Source organism: Peromyscus maniculatus, chromosome 22, assembly GCF_049852395.1.
Source record: "Peromyscus maniculatus bairdii isolate BWxNUB_F1_BW_parent chromosome 22, HU_Pman_BW_mat_3.1, whole genome shotgun sequence".
Lineage (NCBI taxonomy): Eukaryota > Metazoa > Chordata > Mammalia > Rodentia > Cricetidae > Peromyscus > Peromyscus maniculatus.
The window spans coordinates 10,599,716-10,608,409 of NC_134873.1; positions in this window are offsets into that span (position 1 = coordinate 10,599,716).

Consider the following 8,694-nt stretch of genomic DNA (forward strand, 5'->3'; position numbering starts at 1 on the left):
AGACAACCAAAGGAGAGCATTTCCAATACAAATTGGAAAGGAAGAAGTCAAAGTATCCTTATTGACAAATGATAATATACATAAGAGAACATAAAAATTCTACCAGGGAACTCCAATAACCAATAAATACTTTCAGCAAACTAACTGGATACAAGATTAATTCACAAAAATGAGTAGCCCTCCTACATACAAATGACAAATGGACTGAGAAAGAAATCAGGGAAATATCATTTGCAATAGCCTCAAATAGTATAAAATATCTAGGAGTAACTCAAACAAAACAAGTGAAATACTTGTGTGATAACAACTTCAAGTCTTTGCAGAAAGAAATTAAAGAAAACATCTGCCATGCTCGTGGATCAGTAGGATTAACACAATAAAAATGGTCATCCTCCCAAAAAAAAAATCTACAGATTCAACATAATACTCATCAGAATTCCAACACAATTCTTCACAGACCTTGAAAGGACAATTCTCAACTTCATGTGGAAAAACAAAATACCAAGAATACTCAAAACAATCCTGAAAAATAAAAGAACTGCTGAAGGTCTCACCATACCAAATTCAAGTTGTACTACAGAGCTATAGTAATAAAACCCATGTGGTATTGGTTTAAAAACAGACACATTGATTGATGGAATCAAATTGAAGACCCAGACATAAATCCACCAATCTATGAACATCTGATTTTTAATAAAGAAGCCAGAAATACCCACTGGGAAAATGACAGCATCTTCAACAAAAGGTGTTGGTCAAACTGGATGTCTGCATGGAGAAGAATGCAAATAGATTAATACTTTTCACCCTGCTCAAAACTCAAGTCCAAATGGATCAAAGACCTCAACATAAAACCAGATACACTGAACCTGAGAGAAGACAAAGAAGGGAATAGCCTGGAACTCATTGGCACAGGAGAAGACTTCCTGAACATAACACCAATAGCTCAGACATTAAGATCAACAATTAATGCAATGTCATGAAACTGAAAAGTTTTTAGAATGCCAAAGGACATTGTCATTTGGACAAAGATGCAACCTACAGCATAGGAAAATAATTTTACCAACTCTACATCTAATATCTAAAAGAAAACTAATATCTAAAATAGATTAAAAAAATTCAAGAAACTAGATTATCAACAAACCAAATAATCCAACTAAAAAATGGACTACAGATCTAAACAGAATTCTCCATAGAGAAAACTCAAGAGGCTGAGAAACAAAAATGTGTTTAACATCCTTAGCCATCAATGAATCAAATCAAAACTACTTTGAGATTCCATCTTACACCTGTCACAATGGCTAAGATCAATAACACAAATGACAGCTCATGTTTATAAGGTTGTGGATTAAGTCAAACACTTATCTATTGCTGGTGGAAGGCAAATTTGTACAACCACCATAGAAATCAATATGATGGTTCCTCAGAGAGTTGAGAATCTATCTACCTTCAGATTCAGCTATACCACTCTTGGGCAAAGAAGACTTCAGCCTACCATAAGGACACTTGCTTAACCATGTTCATTGCTGCTCTATTCATAATAGCCAGAAACTGGAAACAACCTAAGATGTGCCACACCAGAAGAATGGATAAAGAAAATGAGGTACATTTATACAATGGAGTATTACTCAGCTGTAAAAACAATGACATCAGGAAATTTGTAGGCAAATGAATGGAACTAGAGAAAAATCATCCTGAGTGAGGTAACCCAGACCCATAAAGACAAACATGACATGTAATCACTCATCAGTAGATATTAACTATAAAATAAAGGATAACCATACTATAATCCACAAACCCAGAGAGGCTAGGTAATAAGGAGGCCCCAAGGTGGGGATGCATGAATCTCCCAGGGAAGGAGAATAGAATAGATTTTATAGGTGGACTAGGGGAGGGGGATGATATTGAGAGGATCAGGTGGGGAGAGGGAGAGAAGATAAGGATTAAGGAGGGAATTTGGGGAGACACGGCTGGAATTGAGGGGCATTTGAGAGATGATATGCAAACCTAGTGCAATGAAAACTTCTTATATCATATGAAAGTGATCCTAATGAGGTCTCCTTGTAACAGGGGAGACAGAGTCCCAACTGACCATCTCTTGGCACCTAACATGGCTTCCTGTACTAGGACTGGGTTGCAATTGATTGCGTTGTTGGCCAAGGGAGTCCCATGGATATCCCCAAACAATCCAGGCTGGTACTGAGACAATCAGTTGCTCTTCACAAACTGACAGAGGAAACCCATTGCTCAGGACAATACCCACACAACTCATTCAATGGAGAAGCCAAGATGGTGCCTACATGGAACCTTCACCCCTATGTTCTAGTGTCTTTGGTGTGGGAATGTACTCTGCAGCTACCAAAAGAGAAATACAAACACCAACCCAGACACGAAATCCTTTCTTCTACAATTTGTCCTGCCTGAGAGACATGCTAGGGCAATGGTGGCACAAAACTTTTGGGAGTAAGCAACCACTGTCTGATTTGACTTAAGGCCCACTCCACAAGATGGAACCTGTTCCTAACACTGCTTGGGTGACCAAGAACCAGAGACTAGGTAGCACAGGGACCTAAGGTAAAACCCAATGCTACTCGTCTAAAAAAAAAAGTATCAATAAAATGACTTGTGCTATATTCATAGACTAGTGCCTCATTCAGTCACCAGCAGAGAAGCTTCCTCCTACAGCAGATGGGAACAGATGCAGAGATCCACAGGCAGTATGCAGAGAAAGGGTCCTTGGAACACACAGCTCTAAATGGGATGTTTTGATCAAATCCACAGAGCTCAGGAAACCCAGCAAAAGAGGAGGCAGAAAAGGTGTAAGAGTCAGAGGGAGTAGAGGACATCAGGAGAACAAGGCCCTCTGACTCATCTCAGCAAGACTCCTATTTACACACAGACACTGAAGCAGCCAGCATCGGGCCTGCATGGGTCTGCACCAGGTCCTCTGAGTCTGTGTTCTAACTTTCAGCTGAGTATTTTCATGACCCTCCTGAGTGTGTGAATGAGTGGGTCTCTGACTCCTGTGCCTGCTCTTGCTTCTCTTTTCCTCTTGCTGGTGCCCAGTCCAGCCTTGATATGATAGGTTTTGTTTTATACTACTCTATTTTATTTTGTCCAAAAAAGAAACACAAAAAGACCCTATTATATTTGAATTCACCCTTAAATATATAAGATTAAGGTAATATTAAGATAGGATTAAAGTACAATTAAGATAATATTAAAAAAATATTGAAAAATTGCTTATGGTGTTGCTATAAACAAAATGCACTTTCATTTAACCCTTGATCTTTTATCTGTGACTCTAGTGATAAATATGAAGCATGCTTTCCTCCCTAAAAATTAATTAAATTTATTTTATACAATTTTGAGGGGAAAGAATAAATAATCTAATCTAATCCAATCCCTTCCATAAAGGAAATTGTGTACCCCTTATGTGCCCCTTCTCCATGAGAATAAAATCATTTTAACTCATTCTACTATAATTGGATCTAATATATCCCCAAAGGCCCACGTATTAAATGTTTGATCACTATTTTGGAGCATTGGGAGGTGACATAACTTTTATGAGGTGAGAACTAATGGAGGGGAGGTCTTTGAGTCATTAGGGGTATATCTCAGAAGAGGTGGATGGGCCCAAATCTGCTTCACCACTGTCCCAAACCAATGAATTTGACTGAACATGGAGTGAAGCCTTCAAATCTTTGAGTCAAAATAAACTATGAGTGTCACAACAATAGGAATTTAACACAGAAACTTACTCAAGAAACTAGGGCAGGACAGCAGGAGGAGGGGGCCTTCAAGAATTGGAAAAACAGGGGCTGGAGAGATGGCTCAGAGGTTAAGAGCACTGACTGCTCTTCCAGAGGTCCTGAGTTCAATTCCCAGCAACCACATGGTGGCTCACAACCACCTGTAGTGAGATTTGGTGCCCTCTTCTGGCCTGCAGTCATACATGCTGTATACATAATAAATAAATAAATAAATCTTTAAAAAAAAATTGAAAAAACAAACAAACAAACAAACAAATGCTTTCACCTCTTGACTTGTTATGTCCCTTTCACACAAAGCACTCCCTGAGGATGGAGACCTTTAACACAAGGCAGGATGAAGTAGGTCTGGAGGCTGAAATTGAGCTGAATACCAGAGTCTTTGGGGAAGTTTCTAAGTGTCCAGAGTGGAGTCCTTTTGTTTCTTTGGATAGTTGGTTTCATTGGTTGGTTGGTTGGTTGGTTGGTTGGTTGGTTGGTTGGTTGGTTGGTTGGTTTTGTTTGGTTCTGTTTTGCTTTTAGAGGCAGGATTTCTCTTTGTAGACCTGGCTGTCTTGGAACTTGCTCTATAGACTAGTATTGATGAAATTATTAAGGCCACTCCACATAGTTAAAAGGATATTTATTTAATGGCATAACTTACAAATTAAGGGATAGGTAGGTCGTGGGGGTCTGGGGAAGGTGTATCGCAATCCAGCGGTGTTCTCTGGAGCTCTGCTTGGTCTACCTCCACCATTAAGGGTCCCAGAAAAGAGAGAGTACACAGAGAGAGCGCTGGCCCATCCAGCTCTCAGGTCTCCAGGCGCCTCCCCTGGCCCCGCCTCATAGGTGTGACAGTTGCCAGAGTCTCAATGGGGGTTGGAAGTTCCAGATCAAAGCTGGAATGGCTACCCACTACAGACCAGGCTATCTTTGGACTCAGATCCACCTGCCTCTACCTCCCAAGTGCTTGAATTAAAGATATGCACCACCACACCTGGCATGGAGTTGATTTTATTCAACAGAAATGCCTCTTGCCTTTGCAAGGACCATTTCTAATCTCTAACTGTAAATTCCTCAGTGATGACTACAATAGTTTGCATTAGACTTGGAACCTTGTTGCCTACATTTCTCAAGGGCTTCTACTCCAGGAACATCTTAGGTTATTAAAGAGTAACATGAGGATGTCTCAAAACACACCTGCACTGATGATTACTCAGTCTTAAATAAGACAACTGCATCATGTGCCCTCTCAACATGGCTCAGAGAACATTGTGGAAGAAGGAGTAGAAAAATTTCAAGAACAAGCAGTCGTGAAGAACGGCTGTGAAAGTGCTGCTGGAATAAGAAGAGTTAGTTATTTCCAGAGAAATGACCCTTATTAGGATGCCCTATATGTACTTTGGGCATGACAGAACTGATATACTCATGAATTCATAATGGCTGTGGTTGCTTACACAATACCTGTACAACTTCAATCCAGTCAAAATTCCAGCATATATGGAAGAGAGACTTGTGGCCTCATCCCTAGCTGAAAAGCCTAGCATCTGAAGGCTGCTGACATGGGAGGTCAGTGTTTTTCAGGAAATTGGCACCTGGTAGGTTGCCTATGATCCAGTGGAATGTCCCAAATCAATGCACCCAAGGATAGCATTGATTGGACAGAGTGGGCTATGAAAAGAGGACATGAAGTTAAGAAGGGGTTTTGTAGGGGCAGTTCTCGGAAGAATTGGAAGGGGAGTAGAGTGGTTATGTTCAAGTTATGTTGAATAAATATACAAAATTCTTGAAGAATGAACTGTTTATAAATCTTTTAAAAAAAATAGTAGCTAGAGAGATAGCTCAAAAACTAAGAGCACTGTCTGCTCTTCCAGAGGACTCAGTTTCACATCCTGGTACCCACATGGCAGCTCACAACCATCTGTAACTCCAGTCCCAGAGTATCTGGCATCCTTCTGGCTTCCAAGGGCACTGTACATGTATGGTGCACAGGGAAAACATTCTCACACATAAAATAAAAATAAATCTTTTTTTTACAAATTAAACTTAGGAATATAAAGCATTAAAATCAATACCTGTACTTGGATTTCTTTCCCCTATTGGAAAAAAAAACAAAAAAACAAAAAAAAAAAACAAAAAACATGCTCAAGTTAGGTTTCATCTAACTTAGGGAAAAAAGTCAATTTTGTCTTTCTTGGACAAAGAGGACACAGACTTTAACTGAAATCATGTTTTTCTGTGAGTGGCTTGATATTGTCTCCCACAATGTTCTTGTTGGAATCCTGACTTCCCGGTGAAGCTGTACTGGGGAATGGAGCCTGGCGAAAGCTGTTTCAGCGATGAAGGTAGAAAGTCACCAATAGAACCATGCCTTCCTTGTGGGTTGGTTTTCACGTTTGAGGCCCTTGTGCGTGCACTCTCCCCCTCCTGGCTTCTATCATGTTATGAACCAGCACAAAAGTCTCATCTAATTAGATGGAACTGCCTGGCGTGAGACTCCCACTTCCAGAACCAGTCCTTTATACAAACCCGCTTACTGTGTATATTATCTAGTCCTAATTATTGTCATAGCAACAGGAAAAAAGCTATTTCACTGTTTGTTTGTGTTTTCACCAAGCCTTTGAGGTTCACCTAGGTGCAGGAAAATAATTCTTAATTCAATGTCCATTTTTGATTGTAAAGAAATACAGAATCCACTGAGGGAACACGGAGTTATAAATGGGTCTTAGGAATCAATGGTTGGTGATGCTGTGAACCAGAAACCTATCCTGTGGGAAACAGCTTCATTGCCAACCTCGCTGTGCAGTAAAGAGGTTAATTCGGGTGACAAAGAGTGTTCAAAGCCTGTAAACCCCAAATAAAGGACTGGTCTTTTCTTACCTCTTGAGCTATGACCTCTATTCTACTTGGCTCTATTAATGTGACACAGTCTAGACTCACCTAAGGGAGTCTCAATTGAGGGATCGCCCAGATGAGATTAGCTTGCTGGAATTTGGGGGAAAGGAGCTGTGGTAATTTGAATGAGAATAGTTCCCACTAGCTCATTGATTTGAATACTTGATCACCAGGGAATGGCACTATTTGAAAGGATTAGGAAGTGTGGCCTTCTGGGAAGAAGTGTGTCACTGGGGGTTTCAAGGACCCAAGCCTGTCTCTCTCTCTCTCTCTCTCTCTCTCTCTCTCTCTCTCTCTCTCTCTCTCTCTCTCCCTGTTGTCTGTAGAGCTAGATCTAGAGTTCTCAGCTCCTTCTCCAATCCCATATCTGCCTGCATGCCACCATGCTCCCTGCTATGATGAAAATGCACTGAGCCTCTGAGACAGTAAGCAAGCCCCAATTAAATGCTTTCTTTTATAAGAGTTGCCATGATTATGGTGTCTCTTCCCAGAAATAGAACACTGACAAAGACAGATGTCTTATTAATTGATGTAGGAGGGCTCAGCCAACTGTGATCAGTACCATCTCTAGACAACAGTTGACCCTGAACTATGTAAGAAACCAGTTGAGTACATGTCTGCCTGCCAGCCAGCTAGCAAACAGAATCTTCCATGGTTCCTGCTGTGCTCCTGTGGCTGCAAACTGAACTCCTTGGTCAGAGATACTGCTGTGTGGAATAGAAGCAGGCTTGCCTTCAAGTCCCTGCCATGACTTCACCCAGTGATGGAGTATGACCTGGAATTTTACATCAAATAAACGCTTTTCCTCTCTAATCTGCTTTTTTTCCCCTCTAAGTTGCTTTTTACTAAAATGTTTTCACCACAGCTACAGAAATGAAACTAGAACACATCTGATCTTTGGAATAATCTTCCTGATAAAAGTGTCCAGTAGAACAGGAGGCTCTTGCCATAGCCAAGAGTGTATGCTGAGCATGCAGTTAATGCCTTCTGGTATGTGCTTGGTGCCCTGGATCACAGTGCACTGGACTGTCCATTTCAGGGGCTGAAAAATGGTGAGTCAGTGGGTGTGACATGGGCTGGGGTTCGGGTGAGCTTCTTAATGGCTTTTAGTCTTAATTGTCAACTTGGTAGTTTAAAATAGCCTAGAAGTAAATCTCAATGAGAAATTGTTGAGCTAGGGTTTTCCTGTGGACATGCGAGTCATTTTCATTGAGTTATTTGAGATAAGAAGATCCACCCCAAATGTGGATCTCACAGTTCTATGGGCTGGACCTTAAACTTGATGAAATGCAAGCAGCAAGCTGAGCACTAGTGAGTGTGCATTCGTTCTCTCTGCTCTTGTCTGTGGATGTGACAGCTGCTTCAGCTTCCTAATACCTTGACTTCCCTGCAATGGAGGACTCTCTCCAAGAGCTAAGAGCCAAATAAACCCTTTGCCCTCAAGTTGCTTTTGTCTGGGTGTTCTGCCACAATAGAAAAGGAACTAAGACATCAGTGCGCCATGCATGTTGCCACATATTGCTGTGGGAAGAAGCCACTGGTTTCCATGACTTCACTGGAAACACACATCTGGTCTAGCACAGCCCAGTCCCAACGAGTTGTGCCTTTGTTCTTTTCAATCAGTGCCCTTCACATAATGAACCATATCTGAGAGGAGAATGGCTTTCTGGAGTTTTGTGAGTCTTATTAAGAATCATTAAATCTGAAGGTGGTCTTTGGGACCTCAACACAAAAGCCACAGATCACTTAATCACAAGAAATAATAGGTATTTTTTCTTGTCAGTTCCACCACTCCTGGAGAACACAAAGAATGGGAGTTGAGCCAGGCAGCAATGGAGCACGCCTTTAATCCCAACACCAGGGAGGCAGAGCCAGGCAGATCTCTGTGAGTTCGAGGCCAGCCTGGTCTACAGAGTGAGATCCAGGACAGGCACCAAAACTACATGGAGAAAGCCTGTCTCGAAAAAACAACAACAACAAAAGAATGTGAGTTGATCTTTCTTATTGAATTTGAAGATTTCCCTTCCCCTAATTCCAAATCCTCACACCATCC